The sequence below is a fragment of the Montipora foliosa genome, chromosome 6 (assembly GCF_036669935.1).
Source record: "Montipora foliosa isolate CH-2021 chromosome 6, ASM3666993v2, whole genome shotgun sequence".
Classification (NCBI taxonomy): domain Eukaryota; kingdom Metazoa; phylum Cnidaria; class Anthozoa; order Scleractinia; family Acroporidae; genus Montipora; species Montipora foliosa.
In genome coordinates this window covers 25,334,969-25,350,393 of record NC_090874.1, presented here as the reverse complement: position 1 = coordinate 25,350,393, position 15,425 = coordinate 25,334,969, and the positions used below count along the sequence as shown (strand labels likewise).

The 15,425-nt window shown below is 40.2% G+C and overlaps 1 pseudogene; it reads right to left on the bottom strand.

The window, feature by feature from the left end:
• Nucleotides 1–14,150: 14,150 nt before the first annotated feature.
• On the bottom strand, nucleotides 14,151–14,854 carry LOC138008679 (uncharacterized; annotated as a pseudogene).
• Nucleotides 14,855–15,425: the final 571 nt, after the last annotated feature.

Sequence of the window (15,425 nt, the reverse complement as noted above, 5' to 3'; positions counted from 1 at the left end):
AAAACACGTTCACTTTCCAAACTGAAGCCTTTCAGAACATTGATTGAGATAGAAATTAACAAGCTGGCGTTGTCTCAGCTATACAACATAAACTATTTATGTTGTATACCTGAGAGACATCTCCAGCTGGTTGATTTCTAGCTCAAGTTTTCTTTTCCTGAAAACTAGAGTTTCCTTTTGCAGTCGCAGTGTTTCGCACTGCAACTGCAGAAGGTCATCCTGAGTGGTCTTCTTCTTTCTCTTCCCCCCACTCACTTGTTCCAGCTCCTTTATCCTGGGTGGGTCAGTCACAGCACTACGATCTAGCCCTCCTGCCTCAAGGCAGGGCTATGCTGAAAAGCCCTTTCCATTTCTGTTTTACTTCGTAGATGGTTCTGCTGGCTACACTAACTGCATTAACCTTCTCTTTAAAGGCTTTGCATGTTTCAGTTTTGGTTTAATTGGTAACATTGTGGGTAAACTTGCTTTGGAAGATGCCTTTATTTGCCTCCACGTTTTATGTAATTATTGTCAACTCTCCTGTAGTAGAATTTGGTTTCCTTTTTCTTTTTTCGGCACTGTTTCCGACATGCTCTTCTGGATCCATGTTTACACAGATACAGAAAAATGTCGACCTTCACTCCCTTCACAGTGCTTTAACCACAGGCATACCTCGTGCATTGCACTCAATTTCCCGCCAAAACCTGTTTATTCAAACTCATATATAACTACATAAATTTGAAAGGAGAGTCTAGAGGTTAACCCTATGAATAAAACTCTCCTAAAGAAAGGCAAAAACAAACAAACAATAAAAACTACAACTTTAAAAAGGATTTCATTTTACATTTAAGACCAGTGGTCACGAAAAACCGAGCAAAATCTGAATTTTGTGGCAGAATTAGAAAAATGGATTTCCTTCATCTTTGGTGTATGACTAACCTTTAAGTAAGTAAACAATGTGGTGCTGTTAATCCTTGCCTAAAACGCTCTTATTCGGGGAAAATTAAGAAAAGCGATAAGAGGTCTGCATGTCGCGAATTTCGCCAAATACAAGACCCAAAATCCACAACTTTTAAAAGAATCTCCGTTTGTTTAAGGTGATGCATGAAAATATATGGATGCTTGATATCGAAAGAAGACCTCTTTCTGACCCGAAAAACGAGAGTTTTATGGCTCATAAGGTATTTGGCAATTTTATACATTTCTAAGAAAACTAGCATATTCGGCGAGTATTTCATATGGCATTTTAGTACCAAAAGTCAAAGGCACTTTTAGGCATGTGGTATAACTTGATATTTCTTGAAACCTCGACTTTCGATAATCCGAGCCTTTAGCTAAATTATGTCTGAAAACCAGCCCGGGTTCTTGTTTTGACTTTCCTCCAGATGCTGTTAAAGTTGACCATTTTTCATTTCGAAGTGACAAAAGGAATGGTAGTAAACAACCTACTGTGAAACGTCAACGGCTACAAAAGCTTCGACAATGCCACCGTCATCCTCTTTTTAGGCTTTGCCGCTCTGGCGCCATTATCCTTTCCTTTCTATGAGCTCAGACTGAAGAGGAAAGATCGAAACCCATTCTTGCCTTCAATCATGTTTCGTGACATCGAATATGCAAATTAGTTAGGCCGAAAGGTCAAATTTCACTTCAGGTTGCGTGACACAAGTGGGCGTGTAGTGATTGAATTTAAAAGTTTGTGTTTTATTCACATGGTCGCTTATCCCCCGGGCGCTTATCCTCTTAGTATTTTTTTCTTTTTCATGCCCTTGGCAGTGATATACGTGCCTTACACAGCTGAGGATGTAATGTAAACCCCAGTCAGTTTTGGTAGTATGAGGACTGAGCAATGCACTGATGTCTTTATCGTTCAGGAGTGCGAAAAACGTAATAAACCCAAAGAAAAGAGCCAGAAGCCGTTTTTGTAACACATTTATTAAGGATCTTCCTTGACCTGGCTAAACTCGTTGATGGCCCGAAACCGAAACAATCCTAGAGTTTCCACGCTCCATGCGGTGAGCTTTTGCAATTGTGACATATATTATCACACCAATATTCTACGACCTATCACTGGTATCCGGACTACTCTAGCTGTTCCTTACTTGTCGGTTCACTGGCTTAAATGACATAGCTCCTTTTTGACAGGGTTATTCTTTAATCTTGCTGAAAACTGGAACGCGGCATTATCTCGGTATCCTCAACAATATGAAGCCCGAAGCCAATGTCACGTGACCTACAATCGATTACTAACTTCTTACTAACCGAGCGTGAGGGCCGCACTGGGGAATATTGGCCCGAGGTCGTGGCAACGAGAGGTCTGTACAAAAACAACCGAGGGCCAATATTCCCCAGTACAGCTCAAGCTAGCTCAGTTATTAAGTAGTTGATTATATGGTTTTTTAATTACCTTTTGCTTGTTTTTGAAAGCCTGTAATCAGCCCGTGGGCATTATGGGAGAATAATGCCCTACAATTCAGTCACAATTAGCCAATCAGAGCGCGCGTTATATCGGCTACAAACACAAGTCATATAATAACAACTAATAAAATCGTCTCTACGAAATGTGGAGTAATTACGGAAATTAACAAAACTTCCTTCGGGTATCAATCTGTTACATACTTGGTACTCTTTATTGAAGTGGCCTTGTTAGCAGGTCTTTCATCATTGATGATTGCGTAATTAAGGGAAACAGGTCACCTGACTGAAAAATATGAATAGCGTCTTATTTAACTTTCAAATATAACTGTACAAGGGAGAATATCATTGAGGTTGCTGTGTTCCACAAATATGGTGAAAAACCTTCCCCCATTTTAGAAAACGAATTTTGTGACGTCACTGAGTGATGTCACGTTTTAGTAACAAGCATTGCCATCTAATTTGCCTTGTCAGTTAAAAAAAACCGTGATCAATCTCTTCAACTATATGAAGTCAACGTTACTTAACAAACAGAATTGCAACATTCTTGGCAGGGGTCCTACAGGGCCTTATTTTCTTAAGCTCTATGCGTCAGACAGGATTCTAGTTTTACCAGGAGCCCATGAGTAGGAGCTTGCCTCTCTCATACATGCCCTTATTAGTCAACCTTTGCGCGTATCTTTCTATTTTTAGAACGCCACGAGTTCCTCAGCTCTACACACACTGCTTTATAAGGCCAATCAAAATAAAGTCATTGTTCAACGAAGACAAAAATAGCAGTAGCCAAGTATGTAAATGCGAGTCTCCTGCTCAAGGGTTAGTTCTAAAAATAGAAAGATACGCGCAAAGGTTGACTCAAAGATCTACTGCATATGGAGGCTCCTACTAATGGGCTCCTGGTTCTACTGAATTCTCTAACAAAGATGTGGACATGTTTAGTGATTATCCCCACAGGTGACAATGAGCATTACCTTCAGCAGCAAAGGATGACACACGCAAGTATCAGTCAACTTATTTATCCTGACACGAGCAGCTGCTACAGAAAGCAGACAATTTCTCGATGAAAGGCCTTTTCAGCCTGACTTTTATGTCACCAACATCAAGTCCAAAGTGCTCGCACATTCTCTTGAGCATTGTTATGTTGAATTTTTTGAGCTTGTCATGCTTGGCAAGGTCGCAGATGTTATGACAGTCAAACACAATAGGATGCTGCAATGCAGCCTCGTTAACATCATCGTCGTTGTCGTCTGTGACATCAGATAAGCTCTTCTTTGCTGCTAGGCGACTGAAAAAGCTAGTTATTTGTTGGCTGCTTAGGAACTCATCCCTACTTAATAAACGTTCTCCATCAGTTTCTCTGGCGTTCATCATATCCCTTGCAACAACAACTGCATCAGCCTTGCATCCTGTTGTCTCGCCAATGTTGAACTTTGCCGTCAGGTATTCTTTTTGTCTGGCATTGAAACGAGTCCTTCGCGTCTGCAAAAACCTCAATGCCCAGCCCATTGGTAAAGCTGGTTGCACTGGAATTTCGCATAACACGTGTTGGGTACACTGTACAGTTGGAACGCCAACGTTCTGCACCTCCAGTCTCTCAGCATAGCCAAAAATTGCTCGGTCTAAAAGTGGTTCCCGTTCAAGTAGAAACATGTGTTCTCCGGAGTCCAAATGCTGTTGCAGATACACGTAACGTTGGTATTGTTTTACGCATCCTTGTTCTGGACACGAAAACAGGCGGACATCTGGTTCTGTTTTCAACTCTTTGGTATCCGACCTTTCACTGATGTCTTCATCTTCGGCCTTCTCTCCGAGAACATTTTCTTTTCGTTTGGATTTTACAGACAAGAAATCCCCCGTGACATCGTGATTGTTCACTTCAGTTAAGCGTGGAACTTCTGAACTGTTTGGCACCGTTAGTTTCTTCCACCGAATCAGTTTTCCCGAGCCAATTTTGTAAGCTTTCCAAACGCGCAATCCCTCTTGATGGTACTCTACATTTGAATGGAACTCACTCCTTCAAGCTTAATGTGCGGAAAGCTTGCAGATATGGGAGGTCCACATGATGTGACCCTCACGGATTGCATTCCTCCAAATGACAGAATAGCCTCCTTCATTTCATCCACCGTTTCTATGTTGTTACCTGAATTTAGATAAACCTTCATATGAGACTTGATGGCAGCGGATTTTCTGTCGCATGCCCCTTTTCCACCTTGCGGGTCACAAAAATCCATTCGCTTAACGGTCATGCCATGGAGCTGACCCACCATCGGCGCAAGGGCAATTGTGTTACCGCAATGGTAACATCCAGCATTGTCTTGCCAGTAGTAGACAGACTGTAGCTGGGGCATAACCACCCTCAGATTTTTGAGGGTGTCAGACATTACAGACGGAACAGCACAACTATCTTGACTGCAGGATTTGAAAACATGACACAAGGTTAGGATCTCGCAATTTCCGTCACTCCCCTTCCGCATGGCCACAGTTACATGCCATGGGATACCACGCTTCTCAAACCAGTCTGTTTGGCTTTCTCGATACTTCCTTGGTATAAATTTCATGGCCCAGTCTAGAACTAAGAGAACAGATGAGCCGTCAAGGACTTGAAGGATGTCCAATCTTTCTTGATCCTGGTTTACGGATCGCAGTAAATGCGTTTTCCAGGCACTTACTTCTCGTTTTGCCTTCTCAGTCAAGAAGTTCAGTTCATCATGTACTTCAGGAGCAATTGCTGTGTTCTGTATTGCTTTCTCTATCTCCTCTATGGTCAAATAAAGCCTACTGCATTGCCCACAGCGGTCGTCGTGATGATGTAGGCAAGTAGATTGGTAATCTGAGTCTTTGGGGTCACTGAGAGCGTAAACTCGACAGTGATCTGGGATTTCTGAACTCTCTGATACGTGCACCTATTTAATAAAAATGTAAATATTAGACTTGAAATTCGGAAGTATTGAGGAAGAGTCATCAAGCGCCAAGTGGACCCAAAATATCTTCCAGCCCTGGTCAATAGCATCTTAGTGATACCGTCAAGCAAATGACCGACTTGACTGCCACACGCACTATGATCCAAAATCAAGAATTTCTATGTCATGCCCAACCCAAAAATACTGAGTATACGCTTAAATAGATGGAAACTACATAAAAAGGTTCAATGAAAGTTGAACCTTTGCGGCTTATGTGACATTTGCCTGTCACATAGCTTCCTCCACACCGTCTAGCGTCGCCTGATTCAGTAGGAGGAATTGATCTCTATGAAAGTGTCTCTGTTGGGCCCTATGATAATATGATAATCATATCTTCAAATATTCATTACGGCTATCAAATGCATCTTGTGCATAAACTAGTTGTCGTCTTCCTGCCAACTAACTGACATAGTGGAAAGGTTATTATTCAAAACTTTATGAAGGCAACCTTACCTTGTAGTCCGTCTTAAGGTACCGTTTTGCCTCCTTCAGCGCTTCTTGTTGTTTGGCCCAAGTAAGACCCATTCCTTTTTCTCCAAGCCTGTGAGCGATACCTTGGAGATCTTCAAATGCCTGGGCACCTGTCGAGCTAATGTAATCCAGCCCTTGAAGTGATTTTCTGGTGGAGGCGGAACATACAGTCAAAATTCGTAGCAGGGTACTTCGACTCATGGGTGTGAAGTTAGACTCTGCAGAATAGGCTTCATACTGTCTCACAATTCGCTCAGGAATCAAATTCCGAACCACATTAGGAACTTGCACAATCTCGTTATGGGACAACGTTATTGTCTTAGCCCCAAATGGAAGGTCCTGTATAACGTGCGAACTGGTAATAAAATCCAAGAAGTGGGCCAGTTTTGCTTCAGGAATAACTTCCCTTGGTTGTGGTTGGGTCCGTACAGGTTCTCCACTACCGTGAACTAGAGCATGTTACCTAGCGACCATAAAACGAAACCTTGTCAGGCCTGGGATCCAATCTCGAATTCTTGCCAAGCTAACTTTATCCGCCATAATGGACAGTATCTGCCTACGAGAATCCCATCCGCTTGCATTTTTATAGCACTTTGCTAATGTATCCATCAAGACTTCATCTACGCCATCAGAACCAGAGTGACCTTGAGACGCTATAATAGCCTTCCAGAGTCGATCAGCATCATTTGGAGCAATTACATCAAGGACGGCTGAAATGGCTTGCTTAGCTTTGCGTTCGTGTTGCCTTTTCGTCCTTCCACTAGCCTCTTCCCATGGTGTTTTCAGAGTGTACCTTACAGGACTGATGTCTCTACTTTTTAAGAAAGTATTCAGGTGTTCAATGGGTCTGCAGTCACTTTCCAACTCAATACCACTAGCGCTTGTCTGATCTGCTTCTAGTATTATTGGCGGTAAATACAAGCTCGATTCAGGTGTTGCTATCTCTGGCAATTGATGACACCTACTATCATGAAAAGGTGTGCTTGTGGCGGGTTGGGGTGTAGTTTTCTCCTCCTAGAAGGGACAAAATATTATTTAAAATGCAAGTATGATTTGTAGCTTCTTGTGGGTGTGGATGTGCCGTTGGGACCCTGGAACCCTTAGCCTATACCAGAGCTAGTTCAACTGAATTTTGCTACCCTATACTAGAGTAAACTCCCACCGATTTCCGTCTAAATACCGATACTTGACAGTTAATAATATCCAGAACTGTTTGATGACAGCCATTTGTCGAGACTGTTGAGGCTGAGCTGAGTAAACTTTGCTGACTCGCTGTATTTATATTTTTGAGCGGGAATTTCCTTAGTCTTGATAAATTCTTCAAGCGACTGGTCAGTTTCGTGAAAAATGATACCCTTTTCTAGACCCAAACGCTCTGATTTATATACCCTATACTGGAGTAAACTGCTTGAAAACCATACCCTTCAGAGCGGCACATACCTATATAGCCCATATATGGCAGCACCCCCCCCCCCCCACATGGGGCTGCGAGACATGACTATGAGTCATACGAGCCAACATGGCGAGCCATGCGAGTCACACAGTTATTGAAAGCTAACCGTTTTAAAATGGGTGCTTAGACTTAATAACTGTTTATCAGCGCTACTTGAAATGGGTGCTTAGACTAAAGCACGAAATTCGCATCGCTCGCAGATTGTCCAGCCCCAACTCCACAAGACAGATAATTACTTTCGAAGTACGTAACGAATTAAAAAGAAGTCATTCTAAGTTAACTTCAGTAAATCCCGCGTATTAGAACCAAGATTTTATCCTAAAGAGGTTCTTATTAAAGCTGTGTTTACTGAAAAATTAGACTAATAAGGTTTAAGTTAAACAGGTTTTTATCTAAAAGGTTGTATTTATGGTTGCGTGTGACCTAGCAATTAGGTAATTTATATATTATTATATATCATTATATAATAATTTATGGGTGTAGTCAATTATTCGAACTGCTCTTACTGTTTCCTCCCCTGAAGAGTGGTTCTCAGTTTCAGGATTTTCCTCGTCATTTGATTTTGTTTTTGTGATCCTCTCACTTTGCTTCTTTGTGTTACTTATTAAAACCCTGCAGTTGCGACAAACACCTGTAAAATGAATCGTTCAAAAGTTGGAGTGTAAAGACTCTATGAACCATATTACTCAATCTTTGGCAAGTTACAGCAGTAAACTACAAAGAGATTAATAAAAGCTCGTCAACACATACCTGCCCCTACAGGAATAAATATTCCTGATTTTTTCCATATCAAATGGCATGCCGTTTTCCCAAGCCCCCTTTCTGCTCTTGCCACTTTTGCTGGCTCATTTTTTGAAAGGGGAGGTGGAACTTGGCATTTATTTGATCCTCGACGCCAGCCGATGCCGAGAGATGAGCGGTGATGCGGACAAATCGTCATTTCCGAAAGCTTTAACTCGGTGTCGGAAAAAATAGCCGCTCTTGACAGAATAAGTTCAATTTCGCTCTCTACGTCAGTCAACGACAGGAACGATTTGTAACCTGCGATGTCCCTATTACAGTTTATAAATGGAATTACTTCCCTTGATTTTTTCTTGTCTTTCGGGTCAAAAGAACAACGACCTCCTACTGTGGAGTTGAAAGAACACTTCACTTCCATGATGGCTACAAATTTAAGTTTGCGTTTTCTCAGAAGCCATTTTCATTCACTGCAATTAAAAATGACAGTAATTAAGTTTATTTCGCGGATTGTTATTCTGATTACGTATGCAATATACTACTCTCTGGCAAGCTCTTGCACGGTTTATTTCCTTATGGTTCACTGGATTTTCCCAAACCTGAGGATCTAAAATTTACAGCTGTAGACTACTTTTTCCCATTGACTGGCATTTTTTTTGTCTGCAAAGGAAACGTTTGTGGTACAGGTATTTTGCAGAGTGTAATTGACACCCACATGTTGTTGCCGGCTCGACTTTGTTAACAGCGACTCAAGTTTGCGCAAAATTTATACCGTTTTCACGAGAAAAGACAAACTTACGTTTGGCGGCAAAGCCGATGGCTGAATGACTTTCAGTATGTTCCTCCAGGAAAAAAGTCCGCCTTGTGTCACGATATTAACGCAAGCATCACGAATGCTTCAAGGTGGCAGCGTTCACTTAAATTTGAGTAATTTCAAAAGTGTATTGTGAAGCACATGACGGATAACCTAACCTGATTCTGATATATTATTCATAATAACATCAATGTACTGCTCAGGCACAATTTTGAGCAAAATTGCACTTATACCACATAGTAAAAACACTCTTTGAATTTTAACACTTATTGCGGGATTTGTCGTGTGCAAACAGGAACCATTTTCCTAAACGTTGTTTTGTTTTCCTAACCAAAACTCCATTAAGCCAATATCTTTGTTGTCAGTGGTGAATACTTCCTTTATCAATAGAGAGTGTTAAAACATCGGAGTTTTTCGTTTTGTTCGTGGACAGCAAGACAATTTGAATGACAACTTTCAAACCTCTTGCGGGTAGTTTCGGAATCCTTGCAGGTAAAATTTGTTTTTCTCAATTCTCTCACAATTAAAGCACCTCTGAGGGAAGGGAGACATACCACTTTTCTTTCCTATCAAACGACTATTTGTAGCCAAAAATTGGGAGGAATTTTTTTTTTCATTTCTGCCACCAAATGCTCGGTATTTCCTGACCGCTGCTCTTAAAAAGTTCAAGGCTACCGGCTTCAACAACATTACTAGGTAAATTATTCCAATAGCTAATTACATTGTTAAAAAAAGAATGTTTAAAACAGTTAATTCTAGATAATTTACAATAAAGCTTATGCGAGTGATTCGTCTTAGTGGATTTGACTTTTGCAAATTGAAAGAATTCCTCAAAATCCAACGGCGATAAGCCAAACACGATCTTATAACATTCAACAAGAGAGAAATATGTCCTACGGCAGGACATAGATGGCCAATGTAACTTGTCACAACGCTCTTCATAAGACATATCACCTCCTTTTTGCCAAAGAGCTAATCTTGATGCGTGTCTTTGCACGCTCTCCATTCCATGAATGTCTTTAACAAGATATGGGTTGCAGACTGGAGCAGCATACTCTAGAAGTGGTCTGACCAATGTTTTGTAAAGCAAGGAGAAAGTTGTTGTATTAGCTGTTCCAAGAGTCCGTCTTATTAGCCCTAGGACTTGGTTCGCCTTACTCACCATAGTACTAATATGCTCACTCCAAGTAAGCTCTTGACATCTTTTAAGGCCGTACCTAGTTTATAATTCATAGTCGATTTGTCACGAGAATGCGTTATTCACATTGCTTCACACTTCGTTGAAGCAAAGTTGCCATTTTTTTTGCCCATTTACCAAGATTATTCAAGTCAGTTTGAAGGTAATGTTCATCAAGACTAGGGTTGAGAAGCTCTGTATAAATCTTTGTGTCATCTGCAAATAATTTAATTTTTGAAGAGACAATATCAAATGATATCATTTATATATGATAGAAATAAAATTGGACCAAGAATAGTTTTCTGTGTGGTACCAGATATCACAGGTGTCCAATCAGAAAAAGTCACTCTTACAACAACTCGTTGCTTTCTACACGTGAGGAAATGCCTCAACCAGTTAAAAAGTTTGCTCTCATTACCGAGGCTATTCAACTTTATGAGTAGACGCCCATGAAGAACACTATCAAAAGCCTTTGCAAGATCAAGAAATACAACATCTGTTGCTACAGATGAATTCCTAGATCTGGCAAAGTCATGAAAAGCAGAGAGTAATGAGATCACAGTTGACCTACCCTGCAAAAAACCAAATTGGTTTTTGTTTATCACATTTTGGTCTTGCCAAAATGATGTTAACTTATGGCGTACAATTTTTTCACTGATTTTGCATATCATATATGTAAGCGAAATTGAACAATAATTATCCCTCAAGTGTTTAGAACCTTTCTTATGAAGTGGGACAATGTCAGCTGATCTGCAATCATCGGGCAAATGGCCTTGGTGGAAAGATTTGTTAACCAGAAATGAGATCGCCAATTCGAAGGCACATGATTTTAAAATTACTGGTGAAATACTACCTGGGCCCAGGGACTTGTTAATTTTAAGAAGCTTAAGATACTTTAAAATTTCCTCAGTAGTACAGGAAATATAATTAAGTTTCTCACAAACTAAGGGCTCTAAAGAGGGCAAGTTGGTGAAGTCCCCAGAGGTAAAAACAGATGAAAAGTAGGAATTAAAACTACTAGCAATACTGCCATCGTCAATCAGTTTTTTATCGCCAACTTTTAAAGATACCAGAGTATTCGTAACATTACGTTTGTTTTCAATATAATTCCAGAAAGGCTTGGAATTACTAGAAACTGCATTATTAGAGGCCATATTGTTGATATATGTCCATCGAGCTAAGTTACATTCTCTTTTCACAACATTGTTCAGTTTTCTGTAATTCTCCCAAAGGGCTGGATTGCTGCTTTTTTGCGCTTTGTTATACAACAATTTCTTTTTTTCTGCACAACCTAATCAAATGATATCCTTTGTTATCCAAGGTGCATTACATTTTTTCTTGCCCCGACACACGGGTATGCATTCATCCATAGCCGTAAATAAAAGATCTTTCCAGCAAGACCAGTTTTATTCAATGTCATCATTGAAACAAGCACAGCCCCAAGGAATGCAAGCCAATAACATCTTTCGGTGTGCCCAGTCAGTCTTGAATAGACACATTTCCGAGATTTACGCTGGGTGTAGGGTGGTCTTAATATCTCAAAACTAAGAGAGTTATGGTCGGAGAAGCAATCACCAACAACAATATCTGGCGAGGTTTGTGATCAACAAATCTAGAACATTTTGATTCCTTGTAGGCCCACTGACCAGCTGTGTTAAGAGTTTTCAATTACCACTTCTTTTGAGAAGTGGCAATGTCCATCCAAATCCTGGTCCACCTAGCGGAATTGTCAGTCTTGAGAAAGATCAATAAAAACTGGTGCAGTTTGCCTCCTATCCCTTGTCATTGGTTCACTTGAAAACGACTTTCTAGTTACATGCAAAAAACAGCATTATGTAAACAACAAAATTTGCAAAATTTTATGGACAACTTTTGCCATGATGGGGTTATACATTTATCTGATCAGATATGTGTACCTGGGCATTTTCCTCAACATCAAGTGGGTCCATGTCAAACGAAGCAGCTGTTCTAATGTCAATTGCCTCTTAAAGCCAAAAGTAATCAAACTTAAATGGCAGCAAAATGTAGGAAAATTCTCTGGTAAATGCAACATTGCAGGCTCAGCTAACAATATATTTATCCCGAGCAGTTTTCCTAAAGATTATGAAGTGTTTTTGGATCTACCTGATCTATGTTCTAATCTTGAGACATGGCGATAGGAGGTGGTGGTACAGTTTGCATCTCGCCGCTTGCAGCCTCAAAGAAAAGGAATATGAATAATGTCTGGCATGCTAACCGTGTTGTTATTACAAGACTGCTAGAACTTTCACTAACTTGGGTACATAAAAGGTCTTATCACCCTAATTTGAAATTAAGTTTTTTGTAAGGAAGTTTTTTTACGAGTGTATTTCCAATGTAATTCGAGTGCGATCAGGTGGATGGCCAAACTGGCCACCTATGTTTCATGCGTCAAACAGGTACACTACAATGGACTCTTTGACTAATTCTCAAGATTTGAAAAGCATTTAATACCTCATCACCACTTTCTCCCTTGCAGCTTCGTTTGCTCCGCATTGCTTCATTAGGTAAGGGTACGTCGCATTTTTACTTTGTGGAGATGGGAGGTTCTTTTGAAGATGAGTTACAAGTTAAATCCCGTTTGTTAGCCGGCGTATGGTTGTCTTCTTCATCACTGCTATAAACGAAGCCATTAACACAAGAAAATTGAAAATTTCACTGATACACTGGAAAAAACCAAAAATGTCATACATTACTCTTGGAGGGCGTCCAGGACAGGGCTTAAAAACGGGTGATTGGTCGAGAGGTTATGACGTAAAATTTGTCCCTGTCATCAAATGCGCATGCGTGTAGTTTAGAATTCTTGATCTTTCACGAATGGTGTACAAGGTTGCAGTTGTCTCTTCGGAATGCATGAGCATTTGGGAAAAATTGTACCATACCAGCACATGTGCCTGAGTCAAAATTTATCTTGTTGTTGATTAGAACATAGTTTTGGGCTACTTAGTGAACAGATGAATGAGAGGACAACGTGTATTCTGCATAAACAGCCATGAAAATTCAATTGTACAATAACATGCACTTAGTTGTGATTGTTGGTCGTGAAGTTTTAATATTTAAGTGGCTTTTAGAAAAGCCATTTGTTATGAAGATCAGAGAAGTCTTTTCCATAATGAAGGAATGGATTGGTCTCATTTGCCTTTGGCGGCGCTTCAAGCTGCCCAATGGTTTATTCAATCGCTTGTGGGGCTCTGTTGCTTTAATTCCTTGAAGCAAGAAATCACTTTTTTATGGAGCTCCTTGACTTGTCGGTGATATGAGTCTTCGTCAAAAGAATCATTGTCATCATCTCCTCTGTGGTTTGGTTGATCTTTTTGATCTTCGTCATCATCTTGATCATCGCCACCATCGTCACTATCACTATGTTCATCCTTGTCGTCATCCTCTGTCGTCTCATCTAGAACAAATATTTATTGGCTTAATTTGTAAAGTTTGTCGTGGTTAAATGATTATAGTTAGCGCCAGCTAAGCATGCTGTTTCTCTAAGTAGGTTAGAAAATTTTCCAATGACTTTCCAAGTGACACAGTTTCGACTGGTTGATTGTCTTTGAACAGGGTTCTGACGCCTCTGACTGTTCGGACACTTAAACCATTTACCCTTGTAGCATGAATATCTACATCCCTTAAAGGCAATGTAAAGTCGTTGAAACAGTGCAAACCTGAGAGTTGCTGAGAGTTGACATATTTCTGCAGTTTTTCCAGACTTGTTTGTTTCAATATCGTAAATGACGAAATTGTAAGCATTGTTTCTGTCATATGGAATTTTCTCCGCCACTGGTCTGGTCGTTAATTCAGGAATGCATGTTTCAAAGTTTTTGAAATTGATGATGTCGAATTCTTGGATCAGTTTGGTAAAATTGTTTGGATCCAGGTTAAGTCCTATTCCACTTTGGTATGTGTTCCCTTCCTTAGCTTGCTTTTGACCATCAAGATTTAACTTCTGCTTACGTAGTTGAGCTCTTCGGCATTTGAAATTAATGCTGTTTCTTCTTAGTTTGTCTTGGGTAGACTTGTGAACCATCCTTTCAAGGTAGCTGATACAGTGTATACCAGGTTCACTATTGAGGCTCTCAAGTGTTTGGCTAATGTACTGATATCCAAGGTTTACTTGCGAGATGCACAGGCCACTCAGAAGTCATTACTTTCACTTGCACCATAGTATCTAATTTTGGGGTTTTTCGAGCCTATAACACTGTTTAGGGCCTCATTTCTCTGCGAATTTGCCCCAGGTGATAACTTTGCAACTACTATGTCTTCACAATATTCATCAAGAATTCTCTCCAGAGCTTTCCTTAAGTCATCGCCATAGAGATCTTTGCCATAGGGTAAGTCAGAGTGTTTATAGTTAGTAGGGTCTTTTTTGGCACCACACCAGGATTCATTGCAATGTTTGTGGTTTCCAAACGAATGTGGTAGAATGCTTTGTAAGGAGTTTTGAAGGACTGATGGATTTCCCTTATTTTGAGACACGCTATAAGTAAAACATTTGACCAAGTAGTTGATAACTTTCTGTGAGAGAGTTGATCAATTTACAAATTTCCCACGTTGGCTTAGGTTATACAACCTTGTAGTTACTGATCTTTTGGCATGCACAATGTCTGTCCACTTTTCTACAGAATAAGGGACCTTCTCTTTTATATGTGCAGCTGTTGTAGAGTCTTCATCCCGGACATAAACCGGTACTTTGACATGAAAATTTAGGCTTTCAGTAAACAAATGGACTGCTGCTGCTGTATGATTGAGTCGACAATTGTGTTGCTTGGCTTCTTTTCCAATTTTTTTTTAGCATTTGTGCAAACCCTGCAGAACTTTGTTGTTGTAGTATAATCCATAACGTTCCCATAGGTTAAACCCATGACTGCAGCATGACCAGTTGACGAGTTATACCCCTTTCCCCGTTTTTGCCAACCCATGTATGAACAGGGGATATTGATGCAGCCTTGGTCATCTGCCTTTACATCCTTTTGGATGGCAGCATTTCTTTCTTCTGACATTGCAGTTTTGCAACTTTTCTTTGTTACTTGCTCTACTGCATGCCCAATCTTATTTTCTCTACTTTTGAAAGTTACTGGATTCATTGAGGGAATATTTAATGTACAAAATAATTTATTTAGGTGGGTTTCACTGATTCCTGTATGAAGACAGCCAAGAACAGCTCTTGAATTAACATCGTGACTGGGAGGACCTCTTTGACCACTCCTGTGTTTACTGGAGGTCTTGACAACATTCTCTGTACCACACACTGCACAGGTAACTGAGAACACTAAGGCTAACCCATATTTTTTTTCTGCTTTTATGTTCCACAACGACAAATTGGCTGAAAATGAATTGACAATATTGATACTCAGGAAAATCTGATACTTTGTTCTAGCAGTGTGTCTTCTCCTTTAATTCGGAAGCTCA